General features: G+C 39.7%; 1 protein-coding gene across 6 annotated transcripts in view; it reads right to left on the bottom strand.

The window, feature by feature from the left end:
- MYO3B (myosin IIIB) overlaps positions 1–17894 on the bottom strand; it is a 482588-nt gene that overhangs the window by 171307 nt on the left and 293387 nt on the right. The window lies entirely within an intron of this gene.

The following is a 17894-nucleotide window of genomic DNA, read 5'->3' as shown; positions in this document are numbered from 1 at the left end:
CACAGCTAACATACTCAACAGTGAAAGATTAAAAGTTTTTCCTCTAAGATCAGGAACAAGGCAAGGATGCTCACTCTCACCACCAACTAGCAGCCCTAGCTCAAGCAATTAGGCAAGAAGAAGAAATAAAAAACATCCAAATTGTAAAGAAAGAAGTAAAGTGATCTCTGTTCTTTGGTGGCATGATTTTATGTATAGAAAACCCTAAAGATCCCATCAAAAAACCTGTTAGAATAAATGAATTCAGTAAAGTTATAAGATGTAAAATCAGCCTAGAAAAATCAGTTGCATTTCTATGAACTAACAATCAAAATTTGAAAAGGAAAGTAAAAAGCAATCCCACTTACAATAGCATCAAAAAGAATAAAATACTAGAAATAAACTTAACCAAGGAGGCAAAAGACTTATATGCTGAAAACTCAAAACATTTTTGAAAGAAATTAAAGAAGACACACAAGTAAATGGAAAGACATCTTGTTCTGGAGGAAGAAAAGAATCTTTCTCCTCTACTCATCTTAGGTTCATTTCCTGGGGCCCTGAAAATTTGACTGACAGAAGGCAGTTTAACAGGAGAAAAAACAAACAGAAGTTTATTACTGTATGCATCACACACACACACACACAGGAGTACCCAGTAATGAGTAACTCAAGGGGTGGCTAGAATTGGGTCACATAGCATCTTAATAAAAGAACAAGAAATTTCTACGTAAGTGACAAGACAACAACAACAACAAAAAATCTTTGAGTTTCTAGGGGCAGTAAATTATGGAAGGGTAAATATATGGAGAAGTTAATGGAACGTAAGGGCTAGTTAGTGAAGTTTTGTTATATAGATTCCTCTGGTGCTGTCTCTGGGCTGATAAGGGTCTAGAGTTGTCTCTGGTGAGTAACTTTTGTTCTTCCTGATACAGAAGGGTTGGGGTGGGGGGACACTTCTACAAATTTTCTCTTATGCAAATAGGGGGAGGGCAGAGAGCTTTTCTTACATCTGCTTTTTCTCAATTGCTTTCAGCTCAAAATAATCTTTATGCCAATGTGGTATATTTTAGGGTGGCATATTCTGCTACTCTTTACTATGTTCACGAATTAAAAGACCTAATATTGTTAAAATGTCCATTGCTACCAAAAGAGATCTATAGATTCAATGCAATCCCCATCAAAATCCTAATGGATTTTTTAAAAATACAAATATAAAAAACAATCTTAAAATTCATCTGGAACCACAAAGGACCCAAAGCTCCCAACAATCTTGAGAAGGAAGAGAAGAGCTGAAAGCTTCACACTTCCTGATTTCAATATATCTTATAAAGCTACAGTAATCAAAATAGTATGGTAGCAGCATAAAGACAAACATATAGACCAATGGAACAGAACAGAGAGCCCAGAAATAAACATATGCATATATGGTTAAATGACCTTTAAGATGGGTATCAAGATTATACAATGGGGAAAAAGCAGTCTCTTCAACAAACTATGTTTGGAAAACTCAATATCCTCATGGAAAAGAATGAAACTAGATCCCTAACTTACACAAAATTCAATTCCTATTGGATTAAAGACTTAATGTAAAACCTAAAACTATAAAACTCCTAGAAGAAATTATAGGGGCCAAGTTTCATAACATTGATCTTGGCAATGATTTCTTGGATAGGATATCAAAAGCACAGGCAATAATAGCAAAAACAGACAAGTGAGATCCCATCTGCACAGGAAAGGAAACAATCAACACAGGGAATGGCAACCTACGCAATGGGAGATGATATTTGCAAACCATCTATAAGGGGCTAATTTCCAAGATCTATAAGGAACTCCTACAACCCAACAGCAAAAATTAAAATAACATAACCTGATTTTAAAATGGGCAAAGGACTTAAATAGGCATTTCTCCAAAGATGACATAAAAATAGCCAACCGGTATATAAAAAGATGCTCAACATCACTAAGAATCAGGGAAACACATATCAAAACAACAACAATATATCACTTTATACTGTTAGGATAATCATTATAAATACAACAATAACAACAGAAAATAACAAGTGTTGGCAAAGACATGGAGAAACTGGAACCTTTGTGCACTGCCCGTGGGAATGTAAAATGGCGCACCCAATATGGAAAACAGTATGAAAGTTCTTGAAAAAATAAAAAAATAGAATACCATGTGATCCAACAATCCCACTTCTGGGTATTTATCCAAAACAATTGGAAACAGAACTGTGAAGAGATATTTGCCTCCCAGGTTCATTGCATCACTGACAACAGCCAAGTAGCGAAAACAAACTAAATGTTCATCAAAGAATGAATGGATATAGAAAATGTGGTACATACATACAATGGAAATATTACTTGGCCTTATAAAAAAGGTCATCCTGCCATTTGAGACAACACAGATGGACCTGGAGGACATTATGTTAAGGGACATAAGGCAGCCACAGAAAGACAAATATGGCATGGTCCCACTTATATGATGTATCTAAAATAGATAAGCTCATAAGAGCAGAGAGTAGAATGTTGGCTGGCAAGGGCTGAGGGGACAGGGAAATGGGGAGCTTTTGCTCACTGGGTATAAAGTTTTAGTAATGCAAGATGAGAAAGGTCTAGAGACTTGGTGTAAAACAGTGTGCACACAGTGAACAATATTGTACTATACACTTAAAAATGTGTTAGAAGGGTAGGTTTCTTGTTGTTTCTTTTACCACAATTAAAAAACTGTCTTGAACTAGGGCACTGTTAGTCCCTGAAGGAGATGGATATACAAGAAAACAGATGCTAGGAGCTTTCCTGAAAGAGAAACTGGACAACAGAGAACCCCACTGTGAAGGTTTAAGACACAGACACTGATTAGCAGATCTGGCAGTATGGATCTCTCAGCACACAGAGAGAATTCCACACAGGGAACCAGAGGACACAGAGAATATGGGCAAGGGCCGTTGAGTCTGGGGCCGATGGGTCTTTGCATTTGCCAGGGGTGTGACCTTGAACAAGTTAATTAATATCTCAGAGCCTCAGTTTCCTTATCTATAACATGAAGACAGTACTACCTTGCTCTCAGAGTTGTTGCAGGCATTCAGTGAGGGTAACTCATGTCAAGCACTGTCAATGCAGGGTTGGTGAAGGTAAGTGCTCTCTTCATGTCAGCCAGCACTAATTATTACCAGTCATATTATTATTACCATTTGCTGTGCATAGTTCACCTAGGACTCAAAGCAGAGAGTAGAGGGCAAGAGAACACCAAGGGATCTTACTAATTTGCAACTGTGAGCACTGGTCAGTCAAAAAAACAGTTGAACGATGAGAAAAATGATAAGACAACCCCCACTCTGAACCGCCATCTCTTGGCCATTCTGATTCCCAATGCTTTTTACCTTTGAAGGAGCTGAGTGGCCTGCTCAGACGCTCTTCTCCTCTCCCCACCCATCCTTAATCTCTCCTCTCCTCTCCCGTCCCTAACCTCCCAAACTAAGTTCTTGAAGAGAGCTGTTTGCTTTTTCACCTAGGATGTCATCTGATTCTGTAGCAAAATAAAAAGTTGTCAATGAAAGGAAATGCTGCAATTTGTGCACAGGCAAGACACTCAAGATTTCAAAGTTTTTAGCAAGTCTAGCACAAAGATGTCCAAATGTTTTCTCTGGCGATATCTTCAGAGGCTAAACTGTGATTAATAGCCCAGAAAGAAGCCTTTGAAGCAGGATTGGTGACATCAAAGTCATAATCCAGGGGTGGCAGGAGCTTTATAATGAGTGGGAAGCATTTTAACACATTTCAAAGGATTTACAGCATGAATAAACAATAGACCTCAGCAGATGCACGACACACACCTTTCAGAAACATAACCTATAAGAAGTTTCCATTTTAATTTAAATGTAAATACAGTGTTCACATTTGTTTCAAAGCCTCCTCCTTGCTTCACCCCTAGACAGCCTCTTTGGCTAAGGATGCCTTACTGCCCCAGAGCACCCTCCTGTCCTTCTCTAGACTGTGGCTACTGACGTGTGCTGAGGAGAGAAAATGGAAGTCACAGACATCTAATGGAATTTATATCCTATGTCGGAACGGGGTTAAGAAAGAATCTGAAATGGAGCTTACGATGATCCCGCACAATTTCTCTGCTTCCAACTTAAAGAGAAAGAGACAAGTGGTCTGAAGACAGAGCTGGAACTTTTAAACAATGGCAATTTCCTGCCTGCTTCAGAGGATTTCATCTCTTGGAAAGTACCCAGGACTCATGATTTCATCTTCCTAAATTGCTTCCTAAGAATTGTCCAAAACAACGGGTTGCTGTTTAAATAATCACGCATAGAATTTGGCTTCCCTCTGCTGCCCTCTCTGGTTTACAGAATTTGTTGCAGGGTTCCAGTGGTGACTGCTAGTGCGCATTTGTTTGGAAATTTTTCCTATTTTAATTTTCCCTAACACAAGGTATAGGTTCATAAACTAATAAATTACTGCAAATCAATAATGAAATATAAAAGTCTTATGTCAAATTGCTACTAAGAAAGGAAATGCAAATAAAAAATAAATAAATAAAATGTTGCAGTTCATCTGCTACCAGAATAAGTCATCTGAGGAGACCAGAGAACTGAAACCATTGATCCAACAGTCAGTCTGGATACAGAAAACCTAAACCACACCTTACTATCTATAGGAAAATGACCTTATATCATCCCGGTCTCCATTAGCATGAATCTTTTTTCTAGACAACAGTTTGACTGTTATTATAGGAATTTCCTTAAAGACCTAAGACCCATTAACTCTTCAATGGAAAATACCAACTGTGAGTTTACTCCCTACGGTTCTATGAATCACTGAGTTCAAAAATCCTCACCTTGTTTTTTCCATCAAATCGTAGACTACTGTTTTGTGATCCCTACCCAACCCTAATCAGCCTCCTTACTTTGAAAGACCCACCCTAAAAAAACCTGTATCTCTCACTAAATTCGGATCCTGCTTTTCCTTCTCCAGGACACTGCCAAAGCTTTGAGAGGCAGTGGCTCCCTTACTGTGTAAGTAACAAACTCTACTTTGTTTCATCACCAGGTTGTGTGTATAATGTTGACAAAGTCAGCGTGGGACAGACCTATGCTGATGTGATGCCTATAGTGATCCCAGTGTTCTAATTTCAGTAACAACACTGTAGCTAACAAAAATTCAAGGAGTCAAATTCAGTAGTTGCATAAAACATACTATAGTATTTTGTATGCAAAAAGCTTGTTTTTTTTACATACCTATCTATCCTAAATATAATATGGATTTGTTTTAGATTTGATACACTGAGGTAACTTAAAACAGCTACAAAAAATATGAAACAGTTGTAGGAGGCCAAGAGAAAAAGTGTGTTGTTAGATTTCATTTCCCAGTTTTTACTTTCTCCTCTGGCATTCATCTATCGCTTTAAGTATTAATATCAATAAGTGGGCAGGGGGGAGGTGGGAGAGTTCCCAGCCCACTTAATCTCTCACGAGAAGAACACTGACAATATATCGAATGGGCTGTAGTTTGGTGAAGGGAAGGCAGCAAGAGTAAATAAAACACCAGCCTACTCTCCCAGCTGTTTTATACAAGAAAGATGCACAGATAACAAATTCACTCTCTTTTCTGAGTGCACAACCTTACCTTTAAAAACATGCACTCGCGAAATTCAAAGCCCAAAAGAAACCCCTTTCTCATTCCTGAATCGGCTTTTAATTGGCAGTTGTCTGGCATCTTAGGAGTTTCTGCATAATTAACATCTCTGGACTATTCTGCTTGAAGGAAGCCAAACCAATGTTTTTGCTGCTTTCTTTTTCATTTAGAACGTGAACCACGGCTTTAAAGATCTGTGACCCAGTGATTTTAAAATTGTAGAGCTGAGGAAAAATAGTAATTCCTTCTTTCCTCCTTTAAGCTTTAAAACTCATCAACAGGATGTCAGCCCAGCAAATAACTGTACTGAATCATGAGAATTCAAGGAGGTAATAAGACTTCCCTTTCCTAACTTGGTCAATAGTGGAGCTGAAGGTCTTTGTTTCCTGCATTTTATTGCCACATTGGCAGAAGCTGCCAGTTCAGTCTCCCCATAGGCAAAGCCATGTTAAAACAACAACAACAACAACAATAACAACAACACCACCACAAGCCCACATACACGTCTGAGTATTGTCTGCTTTCCCCACATTTTCTGGTGGAGTTTGCTTGTAAATGACAGGACATGCGTTCACAATAGTACTGGAGCCTAGACGGTTGACATCTATCAAAGAAGATCTGACCCATTCAGGAAAAAAGAAAAATGAAATTCACATACACAGATCTGTCAGCACCCACTGGTCACTGACATGGGAGATTGGTTTATTTCAGCCTCAGAGCAACATCCACATACAGCAGAGGTTTTAGTCCAACCAGGGCTGGTCCTGGACAAACTGTAATTTAGGTGAGGGATATATTCAAGTTCCACAAATACCTTTTTTTAAAGTTTATTTATTTATTTGAGAGACACAGAGAGAGAGAGAGAATGAGCAGGGGAGGAGCAGAAAGAGAGGGACAGAGAGATTCCCAAGCAGGCTCCTCACTGTCAGTGTAGAGCCCAGTGCAGGGCTTGAGCCTACGAATTGTGAGATCATGACCTGAGCTGAAATTGGAGACTTAACCAACTCAACCACCCAGGCACCCCCACACATTCCTTTTCACGCTCCCATTCCCACTTCTGAAGGTGCAACATGGCTTTAATGCTGTATCTCTTCCCTACTCCAACAACCAGTTCCCCTTATTTTCTTGCCCCACTCTTGAACTCTACAAGGCAGTACAGACCTCCTCCATCAAACCTTTCCTATGTTCCAAATCTTCAGGTTACTATCCTCCTCTGCCAACTAATCCAGATCTCATTTGTTCATGGATAAATAAATTATTTAGTAATATTTAGTATTACTTCACTGAGGTGCAAGATGTTTGCATAGAATGGAAAGCTTTCCAGGAACAAAACATTTACAGAATGATTCTGTTAATGGAAATGTTGGGTAGCTATAGACCATCCAGTGTCTGGGTAAGATGAGATTGTTCAGAAGCAGACGTTCTTTCAGTTAATGGTGCTCAAGTTATTCATGCTTTGAAGTAAGACATTAAGGGCCCTCTATGGTTCTTCAAAAAATGAATAGAACACAGTTTTTTATATCTCAAGGAGAGGACAGCCCAGAGGAGCTGCTAGGGGTAGGGAAAAGACTGACATATAAACAATTCATTGCAGTTTAGAGTGGAAAGTGTTGTAATAAACCTGAATAAAGTGACATGAGAGGATAGAAGACTAAGTTTTCTGGACAGAATGAGAAAAAAGCTGGAGAGTAGGCAATAAATGAGCTAGGTCTTGAAGGATTAATGGAAGTTTGACATGAAAGGGAAAGGATTCTATTTGGAAGATGCAGAATGTTTAGTGAGAACAGAGATCTTTAAAAATTCCAGAGACTAGGGTGCCTTGCTGGCTCAGTCAGAAAAGCATGTGATTCTTGATCCCAAGGTTGTGAGTCTGAGCCCCATGTGGGGTGTAGAGATTATTTAAATAAGCAAAAAACATAAAAACTTTTAAAAAATTCCAGAAACTTCCAGAGACCCTACACATCAAACTCCCAAGCAGCTTCTCATTTTTATATTAGATATTTAATAATAGCATAAAATATTATTTTACCCTTATAAGCATAAACCCAAGTTCCTTGCCCCTCCTTACCAATGAAAACACTAACTATGAAGGCAATTTGTGGGGGAAAAAACATGAAAAAGGAGGAAGAGGCAGGCTCTGCAAGGCACTGTAAGTCACTGGGACTATGAATAAAATCTTTGCTATTTTTCGGCTCCAGGGGTCTTCAGATAGAGTACTCAACCATTTGTATGGCTGAAGTTGGATGGTTTGGATATAAGCCAATAGGGGACTAATATCATTTGGTCGGTACAAATATTAATTAGGCCAAAGTCTTGAATCAGGTAGTTGCACACAGAAAAGTGACATTCTATATTTAAGAATAGAATCCGAAATAAAATGCCCAGGCAGGAGAGAATAAACTAATCACTGAATATAAAAAAAAAAAATCCTTCCCCTAGAAGTTCCACTCAATATACCTTATCTGTTGGTGATGAGTCCATTGTACCATTTCTTTGTGTGAAGCACAATACTTAGGTTTCCTTAGGTTTTCAGTTAAGACCCAGAAAGCCACATAGAAAATAAGATGCTGTGAAACTCCCATTGTGCAGGATGACAACTGAGTGCCTGAAACTATAAATGCTTCTTTGGTTCTCCCTCTTTAGCATGGAAGCAATGAAAAGGATGTTATACTTGAAAGTGAGAAATTTGGATTCTTATCCCAGGCCTGCCATTGACTTGAGATCACTCTACTCTCTGTGACTCGCTTGTATTACATGTCAAATGAGGAGTTTGAGTAGATTAGTGGTCCTCTACATGTATGCCATAGAATTCTGCCAAGGCACCCATGGAGCACACCCTCTGTGGCTACACAGCTTCATTTAGATCAAGGCCAGGCAACGTGGTGTTAAGAGGGGTAGAACCTTTTGTGAGAGGGAACTACAAGGAACTATGTTGACCTGGTACCAAAGAGATTGTGTGACATCTGTGGCCAGGACATGTGAGACATTTACCTGGGCTTCATAGAGCTGGTCGGGGCAATCAGCAATATTGTTCAAAAAGAACATCACAGAAAATATTTGCAAAAGATACATCTCATAAAGGACTGTCATCCAAAATATACAAACAATTCTTAAAACTCAACAAGAAAATAACCCAGTTAAAAATGGACTAAATATTCTTTTTTTCTTTTAGTTTATTTTTTTTTTAATAATTTCTACACCCAAGGTGGGGCTTGACCTCACAACCCCAAGATCAAGAGTCACACGCTCCACTGACTGAGACAGCAAGGCATCCCAAGACAGGCCAAAGATCTTAATAAACAACTCACCAAAGAAGATATACAGATGGCAAATAAGCACATGGAAAGATGCTCCGTATCACATATCTACAGAGAAATGCAAATTAGAATAAGAGTGAGACACCACTACACTGACAACAGCAAATGCTGGCAAGGATGTAGAGCAACAGGAACTCTCATTCACTGCTGGTGGGCATGCAAAATGGTGTAGCCACTTTGGAAGAGAATTTGGTGGTTTCTTACAAAACTAAACATACTCTTAGCATGTGATCCAGCAGTCCCACTCCTCGATATTTACCCAAAGGAGTTGAAAACTTGTGTCCACACAAAATCCTGTTGCCAAAAATTAGAAGCAATCAAGATATATTATAGCAGGTAAATGCATAAAGTACATACATCTAGATGACAGAATATTATTCAGTACTAAAAAGAAATGGAACTATCAAGTCATGAAAAGCCTTGGAAGAGCCTTAAATGCACATTACAAAGTGAAAGAAGCCAATCTGAAAAGGCTACATACTATATGATTCCAACTATATGACATTCTGGGAAAGGCAAAGCTATGGTGATAATAGAAAGGTTAGAAGTTGGGGGACTCTCCTGAATAGGCAAAGCACAGAGGGTTTTTATGGCAGTGAAAATATTCCATATTGTACCATAATGATGGATTCACATCATTATACATTTGTCTAAACCCATAGAATATACAATATCAACTGTTAATCGTAATGTAAACTATAGACTTTGAGTAATAATGAAGTATCAATTTAAATTCATCCATTATAAAAAATGTACCGCTCTGGTGGGAGATACTGATTATGAAGGAGGCTATGCATGTGTGGGCAGGGATATGTTATACGGAAATCTCGGTCCTTCCCCTCAATTTTACTGTGAACTAAAACTGCTTTTAAAAAGTTTTTTTTTTTTAAAGCAACATCATGCAGAACAAATGAGTAAAAATTGTGGATGCAAGTTAGAGTAAAAAAGGTTGAATAGTGTCGGGCTTTCATTCAGCTCTGAAATTCTACCTATGTGAAATCCATCTCAAAAGAAGCCTGGAAAGAACAACATAAAGAAGATAAAATTGGGGCGCCTGGGTGGCGCAGTCGGTTAAGCGTCCGACTTCAGCCAGGTCACGATCTCGCGGTCCGTGAGTTCGAGCCCCGCGTCGGGCTCTGGGCTGATGGCTCAGAGCCTGGAGCCTGTTTCCGATTCTGTGTCTCCCTCTCTCTCTGCCCCTGCCCCGTTCATGCTCTGTCTCTCTCTGTCCCAAAAATAAAAAATAAACATTGAAAAAAAAAAAAAGAAGATAAAATTAAAATATGTACATTGTATTATTGTTTCTTTGCAGTTTGGTAGGCAACAGAAAGATGAGGGAGCAGTGATGACAGTGTGGCTTAGATAAATGAAGGAAGTGTAAATGATTTTTACCGAGACCTGGATACATAATTTGCCAAAGCTCTCTTCACAGCTGGTCACCACAAGCAACTAGCAATGTTCTGTTTCTGTGGTCTCTTTAGTGACTCCTCCTTCACCTGGCTATTGTGGCTATCGTGAGCTTATTCAGATCTCAACGTTTATGTGCATTCTTCTTAGCACATAAGATAGGGGACAGTAATATAAGTGTTTGCACCTTCCCTGCAATGTTTTTAAGATTAAGGAATTCAACGTGCTTATCTTCAACATCTTCATAATATATACATTCTCCTACTAAAAAAAATTATGCTTCGTTCAGTTTGCGTGTTAGTAAATACTGGCCATTTTGAATAACTGGGTACTAATACGAATACAATCATTACTTACGTAAATCTTTTTTTTACTGAGTCCAAGCATCCAAGGTTAACTTTTGATGTGTACTTATCCAAGTCTATTTTTACATTTACCAATTATTTTGCTTTATTTCAAGGAATGACTATTCCAGATATCCTCGCTCCCTTTTTAAAGAACCTACTCTGAACATCCAGGGGCACATCTTTGAAAAAAACTACAGCAGCTTAAGAATCCAGAAAATAGGGGCACCTGGGTGGCTCAGTCAGTTAAGCATCCAACTTCAGCTCAGGTCACCATCTCGCAGTCTGTGAGTTTGAGCCCAGTGTCGGGCTCTGTGCTGACAGCTCAGAGCTTGGAGCCTTCTTAGAATTATGTGTCTCCCCGAATGGATAAAGAAGATGTGGTTTATATACACAATGGAATACTACTTGGCATTGAGAAAGAATGAAATCTGGCCATTTGCAGCAATGTGGATGGAACTGGAGGGTACTATGCTAAGTGAAATAAGTCAGGCAGAGAAAGACAGACACCGTATGTTTTCACTCATATGTGGATCCTGTGAAACTTAACAGAAAACCATGGGGGAGAGAGGAAGGGGGAAGTAAGTTATAGAGAGGGAAGGAGGCAAACCATAAAAGACTCTTAAATACTGAAAACAAACTGAGGGTTGATGGGGGGTGGGAGGGAGGAGAGGGTGGGTGATGGGCATTGAGGAGGGCACCTGTTGGGATGAGCACTGGGTTTTGTATGGAAACCAATTTGACAATAAATTATATTTTTTAAAAAAAGGATTATGTGTCTCCCTCTTTTTCTGCCCCTCCCCCATTCATGCTCTGTCTCTCTCTGCCAAAAATAAACAAACATTAAAAAAAAATTTTTTTTTTAAATTTTTTTTTTTCAACGTTTATTTATTTTAGGGACAGAGAGAGACAGAGCATGAACGGGGGAGGGGCAGAGAGAGAGGGAGACACAGAATCGGAAACAGGCTCCAGGCTCTGAGCCATCAGCCCAGAGCCTGACGCGGGGCTCGAACTCCCGGACCACGAGATCGTGACCTGGCTGAAGTCGGACGCTTAACCGACTGCGCCACCGAGGCGCCCCTAAAAAAATTTTTTTAATACTAAAAAAAAACAGAAAATAAGAAGAGACATACTGAGAAAGGCAACATTCTGCAGGGAACAAAACTTACAACATGCCTACTTGCCAGCATTACTCCTATCTTAGCTACACTGGCATGGGTTTTCTGAACACCCACACACCCACATTCCTCTTCTCTCTCATGTCACGTGTGTGTGTGTGTGTGTGTGTGTGTGTGTGTGTGTGTGTGTATGATTTTTGTTTTATTGTTACCAATTCATAAAATGGCAGTGCCCAGAAAGTTCTACTGAACCTCATATGTGTCATGGTGTTAAAGGATAAAACTATATTTTATTTCTTAAGTACAGGCATAATTTTTTTGAGCCTTTGGCCTTGTGATATAGCATACAAAATAACCATCTAATTTCAAAAACATTGTAAATTAAAGTCTTATCTTACATACTTGGGGTGCCATAACTACTGTTTTTTGGATTTTGTTTGAAAAAAAACAGAACAGGGGCGCCTGGGTGGCGCAGTCGGTTAAGCGTCCGACTTCAGCCAGGTCACGATCTCGCGGTCCATGAGTTCGAGCCCCGCGTCAGGCTCTGGGCTGATGGCTCAGAGCCTGGAGCCTGTTTCCGATTCTGTGTCTCCCTCTCTCTCTGCCCCTCCCCCGTTCATGCTCTGTCTCTCTCTGTCCCCAAAAAAATAAACGTTGAAAAAAAAATTAAAAAACAAAACAAAACAGAACCTATTAAGAATAAAAGTCAGTACAAAAGACTATTTCTCTAATGAAGTAATTCCACAAGCATAACAAGTCTGTGCTAATTCTAGAGGCTGCAGCTAGTCAGTACACATGTGTCCAAGTCCTTTCAAGTCAATATAAATTTTCTACTTTACGTAGGATTTATCTTTAAAAAAATTTTTTATGTTTATTTTTGAGAGAGAGACAGACAGACAGACAAACAGACAGTGTGAGCAGGGGAGGAGCAAAGAGAGAGGGAGACACAGAATCTGAAGCAGGCTCCAGGCTCAGAGCCGTCAGCACAGAGCCTGATGTGGGGCTTGAACTCATAGACTGCGAGATCATGACCTGAGCTGAAGTCGGACACTTAACTGACTGAGCCACCCAAGCGCCCCTGGGATTTATCTTTAGAAATGATTCCTTATAGAGATTACAAGCGAGGCCAGGCACTAAGTATTTCTATTCTCAATCAAAGTTTAATGTTTCTGGAGACTGTCTCATCAAAAAAGATTTCTTCAGCGCCTGCTAAAAACTTGGAAAGTGCCCTACACGTAGTAGATGCTAAAGAAAAACGTTCACTGAAGATGCTCAATGCACCACCACATTTTAGACGACTTCTACCCTTGCCTTCTAGAGATGGATCATATCTACCATTTTCTGTCAAACTTCAGTATCACATGTTCTTCCTCAGTCATCCAAGAACACCAAGGCTCATTATCCCAAGTAGATAAGCAATGGACTGTGAATCATTTTGCAGAGTTATGTAGCACCATGGATGTGTAATGAATCTGAATGAAACAGATTTATGGGTTAAGTGTTTCTAGAGAATGTCTCATCAAAGCTAAAGATGTTCGTTGATGGAACACTGAAAGCTATCCATGAATCTAATTAACACTGTTTCTTCTCACTGGAGTATAAGGTCCATGAGGGAGGGCACTAAGTCTATTCTATTTACCACTCTCTACCCAGTGGTAAACTTAGCAAAGAATAAGCACTCAAATAATACGTGACTGAATGAGTGAATAAATTGTGTAGCATTAAATTTTTATTTAACATTACATCCAATACTCTTTAGGAGCAGGCCCCAGTACACCTCACTTCCTTCCACATAACCTATTTTGCTGGTTTCTGTCCATGCCATGTTACTTTCATATTTCAGACCCTTTGCTCAAACTACTGGAGGTCTGGATTACAGAGGTGAAGTGGTTAGGATTGTGAGTTCTGGTGTCAAACCACCTGAGGTTTGTCTCAGGTCTGCCCCTTACTGGTCAGGAGTGCTTTAATGAGTTACTTAATTTCATTGTATCTGGGTTTCATCATCCAGAGGGCTGGACAAATGTTTATTGAGCTTTGGGAACAAAGTGTTCCTATTAAATTTATGGTTAACAGAGTTTCAGTGGTGAGTAGAGATGCAGATGTTGCTGGTATAGGGGATTGATTGGAGCCACAGGGAACCCCCAGAGGGCCTACTTGACCAAAGAGTTTTGGTTTAAGCCAAATAACTTGACTCAGAGACAATGTTTTCAGCATACATTTTGAGATTTACAAAAATGTTATTAATCAGGGATTCTGGTTAATTGGGAGTTTTATAGAATATCCAATTTTCTATTGCCTAGAGCCTTATTAAATGCTGGGTTGTTTGACTAGAAAAGAAAACAAACTGAGGATATAAGATTTGAGGGTTTATTTTATTCTCTCCCATTTATTAAGATATTATTTTTAGGGGCGCCTGGGTGGCGCAGTCGGTTAAGCGTCCGACTTCAGCCAGGTCACGATCTCGCGGTCCGGGAGTTCGAGCCCCGCGTCGGGCTCTGGGCTGATGGCTCGGAGCCTGGAGCCTGTTTCCGATTCTGTGTCTCCCTCTCTCTCTGCCCCTCCCCCGTTCATGCTCTGTCTCTCTCTGTCCCAAAAATAAATAAAAAACGTTGAAAAAAAAAATTAAAAAAAAAAAGATATTATTTTTATATTTTTTAAACATTCTATTTTTTTTTTTTAGTTTATTTACTTTGAGAGAAACAGAGAGAGAGAGCATAGCAGGGGAAGAGCAGACAGAGGGAGAGAAGGAGAATCCCAAGCAGGCTCCACAGCGTCAGCACAGAGCCCAATCTGGGGTTTGAACTCACAAACTGGGAGATCATGATCTGAGCGGAAGTCAAGAGTAAGACGTTTACCTGGCTGAGCCACTCAGGTGCCCCATTAAGATATTAATTTTACGGGCGCCTGGGTGGCGCAGTCGGTTAAGCGTCCGACTTCAGCCAGGTCACGATCTCGCGGTCCGTGAGTTCGAGCCCCGCGTCGGGCTCTGGGCTGATGGCTCAGAGCCTGGAGCCTGTTTCCGATTCTGTGTCTCCCTCTCTCTCTGCCCCTCCCCCGTTCATGCTCTGTCTCTCTCTGTCCCAAAAAAAATAAATAAACGTTGAAAAAAAAAATAGATATTAATTTTAAAATACAGAAATCAGAAATTCTCAACAGAAAGACCGCATAATGTAATATTACCTTTAAAAAAAATTTTTTTTTAATGTTCATTTATTTTTGAGAGCAAGAGAGACAAAGCATGAGTGGAGGAGGGGCAGAGAGAGAGGGAGACACAGAATCCAAAGGAGGCTTCAGGCTCTGAGATGTCAGCACAGAGCCCAACATCGGACTCAAACCCAGGATGGCAAGATCACAACCTGAGATGAAGTCAGACACTTAACAGCCTGAGCCACCCAGACTTCCCTAGAAGAGTTAACAATTCTTAAATACTAACATTTACTGAATGTTTACAGTGTAGTAGATATGTGCTAAGTGGTTGAAAAGCATTATTTGATGTGACAGTCCTGTGAGCTGGGTGCCCAATCCACAAAGAAAGGAAACTGAGGCAAAGGGTATTTAAGTTTCTTGCCCAAAGTTGGCTATCAGCAGTATGCAGCACTGTGCAGTCAACACTAAGACAGTCCATCAGCTAGGATGGCCTAATTTAAGATTTTACAGTAGTTTCCGAGTTTTTGATCATATTCAAGGCAGAGTACTGAGTAATTGATGGGACTGCGGCCTAGCCAAACTGATTGAACACAACTGACGTTAGATGATATCTGGATTTTTTTATCATTCACAAACCAAACCAGGTCAACCACCGGGAGATCCCACTGTTGTGGGATCACTATTGTTGTGGCTAAGCCAAACCTAATCATCTGGAAAACAGCTGATTCAGGGTTTGTGTAACTTGAACTATCCTTGTGAAATGTAAAGAATGGAATGACTCTACTAAGTACAAACCTTAATGAAATCTTAGCGATCCTCTCTCCCACTTCCAACTCTCCAGTTCCGTAAAGTGACATTTTACTTAGTTTACTGACGTCTCACATGTGCAAGCCAGTAAAGTTCACAATTGTTACTCCATACAGCTGTGGTTTACAGCTTTTCTTCACACACAAGCTGGCACCAGAGCAAAATGATTAACTTTTATATGCATCTAACATATGGACCAGACTGTCAGAAGCTGGTCTTGTATTCTAAAGAGAAAACTACAATTTCTATTAATATGACCCAAATTCCTGGGGAAAAAGTGTTAAATTGTGATCCATCTCTAAGTGGAGAGATTATAATTATAATTATAATGGCTTTGTTTCTAATTCATTTGATTTGAAATGCCTGGAGTTATCTTTTAGTAAGAGAAGGGAGGAGGAGGGTTAAAATGACCTGAAAGCCCCATTATAAAGAGATTTTATAGTGGGATAAATTAATAAACTGTAAATGGCCTTGAGACTTTTTCTCCAATATGAGCTATGAAATGAAAGCAAAGAACCTTTCATCTTAAATGGGAACATATTTCTTTTCTATGAATGTGAAGGATGCTGGCCGAGAGAAGCAGAATTTACTTTTCTTGCATTTTTGACCATTTGAAAAACATCACAGCTGCCACATTTGCTATACTTGACAGGATCATTAAAGAAATAAAACAAAATGTCTCTAAATTGAACGGCCACTTTAAAATAAAATGTACATTCACTGTCACATTTAGGAGCTATGAAAGAACTATTAAAATGTGTTGAGGAAAGATAGTGGCTCTGATTCACAACAGATACTAACGCTTCCAATATTAGAGCCATTATCACAACTCATTATTGAGCTCAGTTTTTCTTTCTCAAGAACATAGCATCAGCGGGGGCCCTGTCGTTAAGAAAGCACAAGGAACTTTTGGGAATGGATTTAAGACCCACATGGCAAGGTTGCCCTGGAAAAGAAAGTCGGGGAGAAAATTCTCTGCCTGGCATTGCCTCAGTCCCACTTGACTCCTGATCCTCAAGATGCTTTCCACAAAAAGCATCTTATTGGTTTTGGAACCCCTATACATGAGAGAGGCATCTCTTAGTATTTCTGCAATAAAGATATGTATTGGATTTTCACAATCAGTATTCCCCACGCTTTCTGACCGTGGAAATCTCTTATTCCCCTCACACCTCTTCACATCCCACGAACCTAGTGCTGCATGCAACACATTTCAGGAAACACTGCTCTTACTACTGATAATATAGCAATATTTCTATCCCTGCAAAGAGAATCAAGGGAAATTTTAGAAGTTTGTGGAACTGGAACTCTGCAAATCCAGAAGGGTAATTTCTCTCCTACACAGAAAAACAGTAATCTGGATACAATAAAATATTATTTTATGAAGCAACAAGAATTTACTTTCCTTGGGAGGACCAGCAAGAAGAGCTCTTTGGCATTTCTGCACTTCTCTTAGAAAGCAGAAATGAGGCACTTTTGTGGCCAGGGCAGTGCTTCTTTAGAGCTACAGCTATGCAATATGGTGGCTACCGTGCACGTGAAAATGTGGCTAGTCTAAATTAGGATGTGTCATAAGTACAAAATACATACCAGATTTCAGGAACTCCATGCAACAAAAAAGTAAAACATCACATTAGTAAGATTTAGATTGAGTACATGTTGAATAATATTTGTGATATATTGAGTAAAGGTATATTATTAAAATCATTGCACCTTCACCTGTGCTACAGACTGACCGTTTATGTCCCCCCATTCATATGTGAAATCCTAACCCCCATTCATATATGATGATATACACATGCACCCAGGTTTCTGAGCAGGGAGGTGGGGGTCTGTGAGAGGTGGTTACGTGATTCAAGAAGGCAGAGCCCTCATGAATGGATCAGCATCCTTACAAAAGAAACCCCAGAGAGTTCCCTTGACCCTTCCATTATACAAGAACACAGTAGAAAGGCTCTGTGAACCAGGAAACGGGCTCTTACCAGACACTAAATCTGCTGGCACCTTGAGCTTGGATTTTCCAGCCTCCAGAACCATGAGAAATAAATTTCTGTTATTTATAAGCCATCCAGTCTGTGGTATTTTGTTATGGCATCCTGAACAAACTAAGACAACCTGTTTCTTTTTGCTTT

This window comes from Puma concolor, chromosome C1 (assembly GCF_028749965.1).
Source record: "Puma concolor isolate L17-30 chromosome C1, mPumCon1.1.hap2, whole genome shotgun sequence".
Taxonomy (NCBI): Eukaryota; Metazoa; Chordata; class Mammalia; order Carnivora; family Felidae; genus Puma; species Puma concolor.
Note: the sequence above shows the minus strand (reverse complement) of the source record. Positions and strands in the feature narration are given on the sequence as shown.